Source organism: Erinaceus europaeus, chromosome 5 (assembly GCF_950295315.1).
Source record: "Erinaceus europaeus chromosome 5, mEriEur2.1, whole genome shotgun sequence".
Classification (NCBI taxonomy): Eukaryota; Metazoa; Chordata; class Mammalia; order Eulipotyphla; family Erinaceidae; genus Erinaceus; species Erinaceus europaeus.
Window position 1 is genome coordinate 116064970 of NC_080166.1, and position 13518 is coordinate 116078487.

Consider the following 13518-nt stretch of genomic DNA (forward strand, 5'->3'; position numbering starts at 1 on the left):
TGATGTAAATGATCTTTTAGGGCCTCAATTTCTTCACCTGTAAATAGCTTAAGAAGATTACCTTGAGGGGCCAGCTGGTGGCATGCCTGATTAAGCACTCATTACCATGTGCAAGGACCGACCGGGCTCGAGCCCCAGCTCCCCACCTGCAGGGGGAAAGTTTCATGAGCAGTGAAGCAGGTCTTTAGGTATCTATCTTTCTATCTGTCTACCCCTCCCCTCTCAATTGTTTTACGTGATATAAAATAAAAAGAAAGGGGGGGGGAGAGGAATGGCTACCAGGAGCAGTGAATTCATAGTGTTAGCATAGGGTCCTAGTGGTAACTTTGGTGGTAATTAAAAGAAGAAAAAATCACCTTGTCAGAGGTCTATTAAATAAAGGTGACATGAAATAACTTGCACAAAGCAACTGACATAGAGCCTTAAAAATAATAGGCACGGGAGTCGGGCTGTAGCGCAGCGGGTTAAGCGCAGGTGGCGCAAAGCACAAGGACCGGCATAAGGATCCCAGTTCGAACCCCGGCTCCCTACCTGCAGAGGAGTCACTTCACAGGCGGTGAAGCAGGTCTGCAGGTGTCTATCTTTCTCTCCCCCTCTCTGTCTTCCCCTCCTCTCTCCATTTCTCTCTGTCCTATCCATCGATGACAACAACAATAATAACTACAACAATAAAACAACAAGGGCAACAAAAGGGAATAAATATAAAAAAAAATAATAATAATAGGCACTTAGTGTTTAAAGTATGTCTTTGAAATGTCCATGGCAAGATAGAGATAGTCTTATCTAAACTGACTTAGCTATTGACTCAATAAATTTGTTACCTCATTTGCATAAATTACTGTAATTGGGATGTAATTAGCTTTACTCCTTATTTATCCCCTTTAGTGTGACCATTCATGCATCTGACTGCAGAATTATTGGCGTGTTTGTGGGATTTGCTAAAGACTCCAGTAGAATGTAAGGATATGATTGTATTATCTTGAACAAACACTTCCTGAATTCTGAAATGTATCTAATGTCTAGGCTATTGTCTAAGGTTTGTGAAACTTGTACTGACTGTGCTATAGGTAGATTTTTAAAAAATCTGTTAGGGGCTGGGTGTTGGTGCACCTGGTTAAATGCATACATCACAGTGTGCAAGGTCCCCACCTTCAGAGGGAAAGCTTCACAGGTGGTCAAGCAGGGCAAAGGTGTCTTTCTTTATCCCTTTCCCCTCTCAATTTCTGGCTGTCTCTATTCAATAAATAAAGATAAAAAAAAAATTTTGCCTCCAGGGTTATTGCCAGGGCTCAGTGCCTGCATCATGAATCCACTGCTGCTGGAGACCATTTTTCCCCTTTTGTTGCCATTGTTGTTTTATCATCGTTGTGTTTATAATTGTTGTTGTTGTTGCTGTCATTGGATAGGACAGAGAGAAATCGAGAGAGGAGGGGAGACAGAGAGGGGGAGAGAAAGATAGACACCTGCAGACCTGCTTCACCGCCTGTGAAGCGACTCCCCTGCAGGTGGGGAGCCGGGGGCTCGAACCAGGATCCCTACACCGGTCCTTGCACTTTGTGCCACGTGCGCTTAACCCGCTGCACTACCGCCCTACTCCCCCAAACCTTTTTTAATCTGCTTTAGTTTGGTTGTACTTAAACTTGAAACACTGTGGGCTAGTAAGATAGCTCACCTGAATAGTGTGCCTGTTTTGCCGTGCATATGACTCAGGTTTGAGCCTGACCCCTACTGTATTGGAAAAAGCCTTAGTGTTGTGGCATCTTTCTGCCTCTCTGTCCCTTTGTATCTGAAAAAAAGGAAAAAAAAAAAAAACATCCAGAGGGATGAAGCCCTGGCAACAATAGAAAAAAAAAAAAGGTCTGTACTGAATTAATTAATGAATTAATTTATTTATTGCCTCCATTTACTGCTATTGAAGCTTTTTTTTTTTTTATAGGACAGAGAGAAATTGAGAGAGGAGGGGAAGATAGAGAAGAAAAGTCATAGACACCTTCAGATCCGCTTCACTGCTTGTGAAGCAACTCCCCTGCAGGTGGGGAACTGGAGGATCAAACCAGGATCCTTGTGCTGGTCCTTGCACTTAATACTGTGTGAGCTTAACCTTGTGTGCCACCACCGGACCCTGCTGAAATAACTTATATAGAAAAATTTAAATTCAGGGTTGACTACTTGCTATTCGATTCCAAGGCATTTACATAATGTTCATATTTTCAACAAGGGAGGCCCACCTCTCTTATCTAACTTTGCACTCCTCCAAAATTCTATCCTATCTTCTCCAGGCTTCTCCGGGGGGTGAGCAGCTCCTGGGCTGTGTGGTCACTGGTTTCTTAAGCAGAACTTCAACTCACCTTTCTGCTTAAAGTCATACCTGCAACCTGAAATCTTCTGGTGCTTGGAGTTACAGGGGTTATACATGGTGAATATGCTGCTTCATGGCTTTCTGCAATTGATTTAAAGAAAATTTCCAATTAAATTAGTACTTGACCTTAGAGCTCTAGTTTCTAAATTTATTACTGTGATAGTCCCTTTCTTTCCTTATAGCTTGTGCTTAAAAACTAAACCAAACCAAACCAAACAACTTTCACATTTTTGTGAGGTTTCCTAGAGTATAAGAAGCTAAACACTTGTTTCTTTTCTTTCTTTTCCTTCCTTCCTTTCTTTTTATTGTCACCAGCGTTATTGCTGGGGCTTGGTGCCTGCGTGAAAAATCTGCTGCTTTTTGTGGCCATTTTTTTTTCCAAATTTTTTATCTGATAGGACAGATAGAAATAAAGGGGGGGAGGGAGACGGAGAGAGAGAGACACTTGCTTCATTCCTCATGAAGCTTTTCCTCTGTAACTTGTGTGCTTTACCAGCTGTGCCATCACCTGGCCTATTTACTCTCTTTAATGGTCTTTGATTAAACTTCTTGAAAGCTTCATCTCGGTTTCAAACTTTCTGCCATCTTAAGAGTCAGTCCCCAGGGTGAAGGACCTTGGACTAATTTGTAACTAAACACTCCAAATCCTGCCTGAGTTATTTAGTGTTATACATTTGAGGGTGAAATCCTGGATTCCACTAGTCCTCCTTGTTTTTCTACATCTCATTAATTTGATTTTTTTTTTTTCTGCTAAAAGTAACATAGCATTATTTCTTCTGCATTGCTTCTTGTGTAGCCAAGTGAAGTTGAGCTAGCCATTGCATAGCAGGGAAATGGATCAGAACTTTAGAGCAGGAAAGTTGGCTGGGTGAACTGAGGACACCAAGGAGTGTGAACACAGGGGTGCTGTGACTCGGGGTACCCTACACCTCTCCAGAGGCTGTCATGCAGTAGGATGAGTGAGTCTTCCAACAGGAGTCTGAATGCAGCTAATAGAAAACTGGCCCTCAGTCCAGTGGATATGGTCACTGTTTTCATAACTCCTTAGATGACACTGTCACCATCTTTTTTCAACCTTTTAAAAATATTTATTTATTTACTCCCCTTTGTTGTCCTTGTTTTACTGTTGTAGTTACTGTTGTTGTTACTGACGTTGTCATTGTCGTTGTTGGATATGACAGAGAGAAAAGGAGAGAGGAGGGGAAGATAGAGAGGGGGAGAGAAAGATAGACATCTGCAGACCTGCTTCACCGCCTGTGAAGTGACTCCCCTGCAGGTGGGGAGCCGGGGCTCAAACCGGGATCCTTATGCTGGTCCTTGCGCTTTGAGCCACATGCGCTTAACCTGCTGCACTACCGCCTGACTCCCTCAACCTTTTTTTTTTTTTAAAGATTTAATTTCTTTATTAACATGAGAGAGGGATAACAAGAGCACATGGGGGTATGGGAATTGGACTCAAGACCTCATGCATATGAGTACAATGCTTTGTCCATTGCACCACTTCCCAAGCCACTTTTTTCAGTCTCAATCTCTAGTAAATCCCAAACTCAGATACCTCTACTGAGAACATAATTCAAGTTCACTATAGCTATTGAGCACCATCTGAAGGCACTGTGACAGATACTGGGGTGGCCAGGTGGCAAAGTCCCTACCCTTGCACTTATAGTTTAGTGGGAGGAAACAGATTCACAGACATAACTTTAAACAGTGTGATTTTTGAGGAGTAAATCAGGGGAAACAGAGCTTGTTGACTAGTTAAAAATGGGAGAGAGAAAAAAAGCATCTAAAGTCCTATCCTAGTACTGCCAGCCATTTCCTCCTCCATATGCCCCCCCCCCCTTTTGGGCCTGCCTACCCCTTTCTTGGTGTTTTGATCATTCTCTTCTATCTTTTAATAGATTCACTTCAAGGCAGAGTCTTTAAATGCTGGTATCCTCTGCTGTCTGCTCTTTTCCTTTTTTCCCCTTTTTACAGGGTGAAGATTTTCCAAAGGTCTGAACCTCAGAACTGTCTTCCAAGTCACAGTCATTCTCCAGAATCTACAAGTTGATTCTATCCACTTCAGTTACCCCTGACTCACTATATTGCAACCTCAGCCCTTAAAGCTGTGTTTTCCTGTTTCCCTATTCTATCCTTCTGGAGTTCCCCTTTATGGAAGGAAACAGAAGTGGACATACTCCCCTGAAACACTGTCCTACAGAAATATAAAGCCAACTATATGTGCAGTTTAAACTTTTAGAGTAGTCACAGACAAAAGCAAAAAAGCAACAGGTGAAAATTAATGTAAAGTCTATATTAACCCAGTATACCCAATATATTACCATTCTAATGCATACTGGATTTTAAAAGTATTGCTGGAAAATTTAAAAAAATGTAAAAATACTGATGGCAATTTTTATTTTTTCTCAAACTGAACCTTCAAAATTCTCCGTGCAGTTCAATTTCAATTTTCATTAGGCATAATTCAGACTGTTCCTAAACAGAACAGTGCAGATCTAGAATGACAAGGGTATTTGAGAGTGGGAAATTTTGGAAAAAATATTCTAAAATTTATATCAATCTCACCATTAAGAAATTAATCACTGTATTTTCTCTGTTCCTTGTGGTTTTCCCTTAATGTTTAAAGAAATTTTTGAAGTTTCAGTATTTCTCAGCAGCTCTAGGAAAAACCACAAGGTGCCCTTTCTCCAAAGCTGGGAAGGAGCTTTCAAGGGAAAGCAGTTCATTTTGTGCTGCTCCTCATACCCCTCCGCCAGGGAAATCCCAAAAGGGAAGTAAATTCTCAGCACAATCTGTCCCCACTTGGACAGTCCTCCCAAAGTTCCTAGGCCTTTACCACTCCAAGCTGACTTTTCTTTTTTCTTTTTCTTCTTCTTCTTTTTTTTTTTTTCAGATAGAGTAAGACAAAGGAGAGAGAGAGAGAGAGACAGAGAGAGAGGTGGAGAGACACTACTACACAGAAACTTCATCCAGTGCCATGGAGACTGAGTTGAAATCTGGGTGACAAGGCAAAACAGCACATTATCCAAGTGAGTTATTTTTTTTCCTCAAAGCTCATTTTGAAATTTCTGTGTTGGGAACATGTGTAAGCCTGATAGAGCTTAGAGAGAACCACCCCCATCTTTGGATGGAGGTCTGAGAAGATAACCTCTTGGTAAGTCTCTCTCAACCGAGGTGAGCATAAGGGGGGAAACTCAGACTTGGTTCTTTCCTTCTTGACTCTCAGGCCCACAGATACCCCAGTACTTCCCTCCATTAACCACAGGCCACATGGCTGCAGATTCACTTATTCAAAGTCACCTGGCATTCTGGCGCCCAATGTGGGGCGAAGAAGCCTTCTGGACCTAGGAACTCCGCTGATCGAGGGGGTAGGCCTACCCGAATTCATTGAGTCACCGCGGCTGAGGGAGTAACACAAAGACTTGCAGAGATCGCCACAGAAATACCCGACCGTGAGTCGCATCTGGAGGAGAGTGTCACAGCGGCTGAGGTAAGCAAAACCATGGGACATGAATTTAGCAAACAAGATTTATTCATTAAAGGACTCAAGGAGTCACTCAAGACACGAGGAACTATGGTTAAAAAGAAAGAATTAAAGAAGTTTTTAGATTATATTGGAAATATTTGGCCCTGGTTCCCCCAGGAAGGCACTATAGATGAGAAATGTTGGAGGAGAATTGGTGATTGTCTTAATGATCACTATCAGTCTTTTGGTCCTGAACATGTACCTGTTTCTGCCTTTTGTTACTGAAATTTAATTAATGATGTCTTAAAAATTTATAATAACCACCCTGATATTAAAAACCTTATTACAGAGGGTGAAAAGGTCCTCTGGCAACTTTCACGTCCACAGTCCAGGACAAAGACCCCATCCCCATGCCCTTCTGTGATTATTGATCTTGATCCCCCAGTACCCAGACAAAATAAAAGCCTCCCAGCACCCGATGAAGGTAAAAGCCCTGTCCCCCTCCCTATAGGTTCCACCGCACTTACTAAAGTTCCCTCCATTGACCCTCCTATTGCTAATTCACAGGAGGATGAAACCCAGCATTCTCTCCCTCGCCTCTATCCAGTTTTACAAAACCCTCCCTCTCCTGAAGCACTTCCCGCGGAGGATGAGGCTTTGCTAGAAAAAGAGGCTGCCAAATACCACAATCCCGATTGGTGTCCTCCTCCCTTTAATCCCCCTCCCAACACTTATGCCCCTGCTCTCCAGCCTGACTCTCTCCTTGACAATCCTTCTGTCAAGAGGGCACACTCAGGAGCCCTTACAGGAATTTCCACCCTCCGCAAGGTCCTTGCTGACCGGAAAGAGCAGCTTCAATTAATGAAAAAAATAGCTGCAGTGACAGAAAAACTTACATTTTTAGCCTCACCTAAAAACCCAAGCCCAAAAAACCTAAGCCCAATCCCTAAAACTAAAACTAAACCATCCAAATCAAAACCAGTTTTGGCTTTCCCTGTTACTCGGAGCCAGGCTCAAACTGACCCTGCACATGAAGCTTCTATAGAAATAGAAAACCCTGGGAGTCAGGCGGTGGCGCAGTGGGTTAAGCGCACGTGGCGCAAAGTGCAGGGACCAGCGTAAGGATCCCGGTTCGAGCCCCCGGCTCCCCACCTGAAGGGGAGTTGCTTCACGGGCGGTGAAGCAGGTCTGCAGGTGTCTATCTTTCTCTCCCCTCTCTCTCTGTCTTCCCCTCCTCTCTCCATTTCTCTCTGTCCTATCCAACAACAAAGCAACGTCAACAATGGCAATAATAACCGCAACGAGGCTGCAACAACTAGGGCAACAAAAAGGGGAAAAAATGGCCTCCAGGAGCGGTGGATTCATGGTGCAGGCACCGAGCCCAGCAATAACCCTGGAGGAAAAAAAAAAAAGAAAAGAAATAGAAAACCCTGAAGACCCCCCCGCAACTAGCACAAAAAACAGCTTCCCTTAGAAAATTAAAAAAAAAAAAAAGAGAACATTTACAATTAGTTAAAGAACTGTGGGCTCTTGATTTGGCATTATTTAAAACTAGTCAGCCAAAAAAGATCCAGCTTTTTCCCTCTGGCTTCCCCCAGAGCTCTCAGAAAGCTTTAAACCAGTTCTGAGTGAGATCTTATCTGGCTAGCAAGCTATTTAGAGAAAGAATGAAATCAATCAAACAAGATGTTCTCTTTAACTTAAAAGTTATTAATCAGAAAACCAGTACACACTTTTGATAAAAATTTAATGATTTTTTTCTTTAAAACTGTAAAATGTACCTTAGCCTAGAAAAAGAATTTCAAAGATTTTTCTCTGCGCCGCGGTAAACTAAGCCCTCCTGTTCCGCTCGCACAGCCAATCACGGCACAGAGCTACTGCTCCACACAGATTGGCAAACACTTCAGTCAATCATTCTTAGCCACAAACGCCCCTCCTGGGTGGCGGTGAGTTAGAAATCTGAAAGCCGCTTTTCAAAGGGAAAATTTTTCTTTTCACCAAAAATGTCTGTTTTAAGTCTGTCTGCTAACCTTGTTTTCATTAATGTGTGTTAACCCCTAAGTAACTAAAGTTTGTTTTAAGTTTTAAATAAGATTTAGTTAAGCTAAATGTGGTTTTAAAGATCCCAACTCATAGACTTGGCACACCTTTACCAGAGTAAAATACAAGACAGTTTCGTCCTTCGGATAGCTAATATCAGCATCAATTCATTAGTTAAAAGATTTTCTGAGATCTCTAGGCGTGGTAAAATGCCTCTACAGTCTCTCTCACTCTTGTGAGAATTGTAAATATTACCAGCACCCCAATACCAACTGCCACTGTTTGTTAATTTGTTAATTCCATGTTTGAACTGACTTTCTAATAACCCAGTCAGTGTAGAGCAGTGGCCTTGCCAGGAAAAAAAGGGTTAAACGTGCTATTCCTGGCCTGATAAAAATTTTTATTCAACAGATGTGATTCAACAAAATTATTTAGTGTAAAATGGTCATCTAAAAAAAATAATAAATATTAACAGTAAAAATTTATTTTCACATTTCAGCTATAAGGTTTATGTTAGCTTTTTAAGTTACCTATCCAAATAAAAGTGAAAGACCAATTAAGTTGTGTACCCACCCTTGTTCATAGCTGCCCTAAGGGTGTGATAGCTTTGTGATAAACAAAGATCCTAACAAACAAAGTTTAACGTTTTACTTAAAATTGTTTAAGACTGGCTTGGGTTAGTAAAAGATAACACAATGGTTATGTTAATTATTTACATGCCAGAGGCTTTTGCTCTGGTTTTCCTCTTTATATCTTTCTGCTTTTAAAAATTATCTGGTTTAGGGAGTTGGGCTGTAGTACAGCGGGCTAAACGCAGGTGGCGCAAAGCACAAAGACCGGCATAAGGATCCCGGTTCGAACCCTGGCTCCCCACCTGCAGGGGAGTCGCTTCACAGGCGGTGAAGCAGGTCTGCAGGTGTCTATCTTTCTCTCCTCCTCTCTGTCTTCCCCTCCCTCTCTCCATTTCTCTCTGTCCTATCCAACAACAACAATAACAATAATAACTACAACAATAAAACAACAAGGGCAACAAAAGGGAAAAAATAAATAAAATAAATTTAAAAAATTAAAAAAAAACTTATCTGGTTTGTTTTAAGACACTGCCAGAGGTTTATTCTTGATAAATTAAGGTAATACTTTGTGCTTCTGGTCTGATAGATTTATTTTGGAAAATCCTGATTTAACAAAATTAATATTTTGAACATTTAAACTATGAGGTTTTATTTTAGCCTTTTAAGTTGCCATATTAGAGTTCTAAGGAGCAAAATCTATTACAAGTTTTATATCTATGCTTACTCATGATAGCCTTGTGACGAGTAAAGATCTTAGTTAACTAAAGTTATAGTATTGTACTTAAACTGTCTAATCAGTTTAAAATAATGCTAAAAAATGGTAAACATTTTATCATGTCTACACATTAGGTATTGACTTTCTATAACATATTGATATATTCTAATAAAGAGGCTTCTAAAATCATATGAAAGAACTCAAGCCAATTCTAACCATTAGATCATCAATTAACTTGGTACAAGTTCTTTCCCTAAGTAAATAATTATAGGTACATCTGCACATGAAGAACTGACTGCTCATATGGTAAGATTTAAAACTAAACATTTTTAATTTTTTATTTATGGGTGTGTGATGACTCCTAAAGTCACTCATATCCTAAAATTTTTCTCATTTTTTTTACAAGCGTCTTAAAATTGTAACGCTTGACCTGCCATAGTGAGAGCACTTTACTGGCTCCTGCATTGTTTAATTAAGATCCTGCTATTCAGACTTTTAAGATTAATCTCCATTGATAAAAGCCAATGCTCTCTGGCAGATTGATGTAATTCACCTGCCCATGTTTAGTAAACAAAAACATTTTTTTCTCTCAGTTGGTATTCTTTCCAAATTTATGTGGGCTACAGCTCCAACAAGAAAAACTAAAACCCTTAAGCTTAATTAATAAAAAAAGAAGGGGGATGCACCCCCCAGTATTCAGTTGGCTAAAGTGTCAATGAAGTAACATACTAAACCTTTTTAATATTTACAAAAATTCGAATTGTTCATTTATGGTATTTCATTGACAAAGCCACCCACTTTTCCAGTCACAGAGACATATTCTTTTTCTCTTTTTCAACACTGGATGTCCATGTTTGTTTTCCTTTTATTATGGTGGATGACATTATTGCTCTTACAAAATCCAGAGTCCCTGTTGGCAAGTCCTTACCACCACAAAGGACGCCATGGCAGTATATAGTCCAGCTAACCTCACCAGCCTATCCAAGTCTTCTCTTTCTGCTGACCTACCACTGCTGACTTCATCTTTGCATGTTTATTGACTGCTCACTTTTCTCAAAATATTCCTCATGTTCAAGGAACCTCACCTAATGTGTATGCACCTCCTCTGTGTTTTGGTACAACACCATCCTATATTTTCATGTCAATTCTTCTCTACCTGGTCCTTGCCTCCTAGTTTTGCTTGTTCCACAGCTGACCCTCTATGAAGAAAAATTTCACCACCAGAAGACCAGACGTGCTGTGTTTTGTTGGGGAATTGTGAGGATATGGTTGAGCTTGGAAGGGCTTGAGCCTGAGGGGTGTGTCAATCCTGTTAGTCTCTCTCTCCACGGAGAGGTTGAGCAAGGAGGGACAGTAGAACCCCCAAAAAGGTGTGCCTCTTATCAGTCTCCCTGCCTCACAAAGTGCCCCGCACTCCTGATACTATGGCAAATAGTTAAAAAGAAAGGGGGAGATGTTGGGTAGTATGCCACCTCCCCCTGGCTTCTGCTTAACCATATGCCTATATAGGGATTTACTGATCCCATTCAAAGCTTAGGTCTATTTACATTAATCACTTTTACATTTACATAAAGCACTCCCTCCAGGGCATTGGTGGTTCAGTGATAGGATTCTCGCCTGTTCCGCCCCCTCCTTGTCACACTCTGATTTTCACCAGTCACTTTTCTCTCCACCCTCTCTATATCACATCCTGTTTCCACCCTACTTGGGGAGTATAAAAACAGCTGCTCTTCTGATTAAAGACACTTGGAAATTGCTTTCCGGCTCCGAGAGTTCCAGAGTGTATCTCCTGCGGAAGTTAGTGCGGCACGAGTTCCTGATCCCTCTCCCACGCAGCAGCCTAGATCGGCTCCAGTTGAGTTTTCTCCAAGCCAGAGAGCACTAGCTCGGGAAGAAGTACCCTCAGGCTATCCCGGGTATTTCTTCCCTTGGACATCACATCCACTGACTGCTTCCCTTAGACTTGCTGGTGGCACGCTAGGACACTCTATATATTCCTCCCATGAATCTTCTGACAAATTACAACAGGTTATAGACTCCACCACAAATAGTCTTGAGTCACTACAGAGCCCCTTATGGGACTCTTGATTAGTCTTTTGTTAATGATTACCTTAGGATCCTTTATCTTTAATAAGATTACTGATTTTATAAAACGGCAGATTGACTCCTTGGCATCAAAACCTTTACAAATACATTATCACAGACTTGATTTGGCTGATAGAGGCCTGGCTGAACCTGAGGGTGACAGACCTCCTTTTCGGATGGCATAAAACTCAGAATTATGCATTGAGGCATCCAACCTTGGCAGGGCAAGGACACCAGTAAGGGGTGCAAGGCAAGGCACTGCAGGGGGAGGACCCTATCATCCGCCTCTGAGTCCCCCGTGAAGCAAACCTGATTTGCATGGAGGTTGGTGTCAGCAACAAAAATTGTTTCCCTAGAAACTGTGGCTCTGCCTCCCCTCCCCAAAAAGACACTGAGAGCCTTATAAGATGCGGGAAGATTGGTTTTGCACTCACCCCGCGGGAGGAATCAGGTCAATACTTCCCTCCTCTGGTTATGCCCACCAAACCTGCTGTTAAGGTCTCTGTTCCTCACCCCCATTGCCTGCCTCAAGTTAAATTATAACGAAGGGATGAGATGCCAGGAACCATTTCTCTGCTTGAGAGATGATAAGCTTTGAAACAATGGAAGCCCTCGAGACAAGTTTTATTTTCCCCCTGGGCAGGCCATTTCCCCTCAGGTAAACCATTTATCAGTAATCAAGTGAGACAACACACAGTTGTGGTAATAAACATGGTTTCGGCCATTGTTTGTTGCAAGGAACATTCCACTTTGAAGTTTGCTCCCCCTCCTCCCCCTCCAGCATTCCCTCTCCTTCCCCAAAGCCTTATAATGTCTGTGAACACAATAAAATTTTGCAGCTTGATCAGAAACTTGACTTGCTGTCGTTCTTTCGTGTCTCTTGTCCCTGTCATTCCAGGTCTTTTAGGTTCCTAGCCCCTGTTCACCGCCCTGTTGGTTGGGGCAAATGGAGGTCTGAGAAGATAACCTCTTGGTAAGTCTCTCTCAACCGAGGTGAGCATAAGGGGGGAAACTCAGACTTGGTTCTTTCCTTCTTGACTCTCAGGCCCACAGATACCACAGTATTTCCCTCCATTAACCACAGGCCACATGGCTGCAGATTCACTTATTCAAAAGTCACCTTCTGATCACAGAAGAACACACCTTATCACACACTTCATCACACACCTCAGACCCCAGACAAGAGAAATTCCAAACTATATGGCTCTTTGATATCCATCTTCTCTCTGTCTCACCCTACAGGTTTAACCCCTATGCTTCTCTCAAATACCTTTGGATAATTAAGTTGCTTGTGTTATGGAGAATAACTGTCTTGTATCTCATCAATTCCTGTCATACCAGCCCCCTACCTTAGGGGCATGCTGACTGTTAAGAAACCTGTAATTTCTGTCATATTTCAACAATAATTACCTCCATTGCTTTTCTATTTAACTCATGTCAATTTTGCTAATAAAGGGACTCTAGGATTCTGGGACTCAAGGACTCAGATTCTAGATTCACGCTAAGAGTCCCCTGGTGTCTTTTACTTCGTGTCACCCCTGTCGTGAGCGAGAAAGAACCAGCCCGTTACCTTTCCCCTGGAGGACACCCTGCTGGAGAAGGAGAGAGACACCCCGAAATTTCTGGGCTTTATTTTGGGAGGAACTTGTTCTGCCTCATGTTTCCTGTCCAAAAAAGGTTCACACCTTAGCTACCAGAGGCAAAGTTTATTATAGCTCAAGCCACCACAGATCCTGGGCTTCCCAGGCTGGTGGTGGTGTTAACTTTACTAATATTATGCCTTTGCAGCATCTTGCATTTTGGTTCAGAAAGCGGAATTACTGGATCACACCCTTAAGTGTAAAAGACTGATGAGTGTTATAGCGATCAACCAGCTGGCACTCAGCAGTTCCCTGGAACTCAGAACTTGACTCTAACTATGTCTCTGCGAATGGTTTTGGTTTCAGTGGACTGCCTGCCACCTACCTTGGCGAATTGAACTCATTCTCAGGTGACACCACCACACCTACCTGGGCTGCAGCACTTCCTCCGGGGACACCCATTCATTGCTTCTTTAAGTAGCTCCAAGGGGTGCTGGATCTGAGGAAGAGGAGATTTTAAGTTGCCTAGAGGTAACAGCTTTCGAAGAATATTTTTGGCAGGCTGAGGAATAAGGGTAAAACAAAACAAAACAAAAACCAAAACAAACAAAAAAAGCAAGGGCCCCAAAACAGTGCCGCTGACTGTTGGGACAGCAGCCAGATACTGGCGCTCACAAACTGGGGGGTGGCGTGGAGGGGGT

At 42.2% G+C, this 13518-nt stretch overlaps 1 long non-coding RNA gene across 3 annotated transcripts in view; it reads right to left on the reverse strand.

Moving 5' to 3' along the window:
• The window catches only part of LOC132538642 (uncharacterized), a 29070-nt gene that overhangs the window by 15237 nt on the left and 315 nt on the right, over positions 1-13518 (reverse strand). For 2 of the 3 annotated variants that reach the window (XR_009550002.1, XR_009550001.1), the window contains exon 2: positions 13203-13316. This is a non-coding gene — a long non-coding RNA (uncharacterized LOC132538642). Of the gene's footprint in view, positions 1-1406; positions 2441-13202; positions 13317-13518 lie in introns of those variants that run through there. The other variant, XR_009550000.1, reaches the window with a different exon arrangement.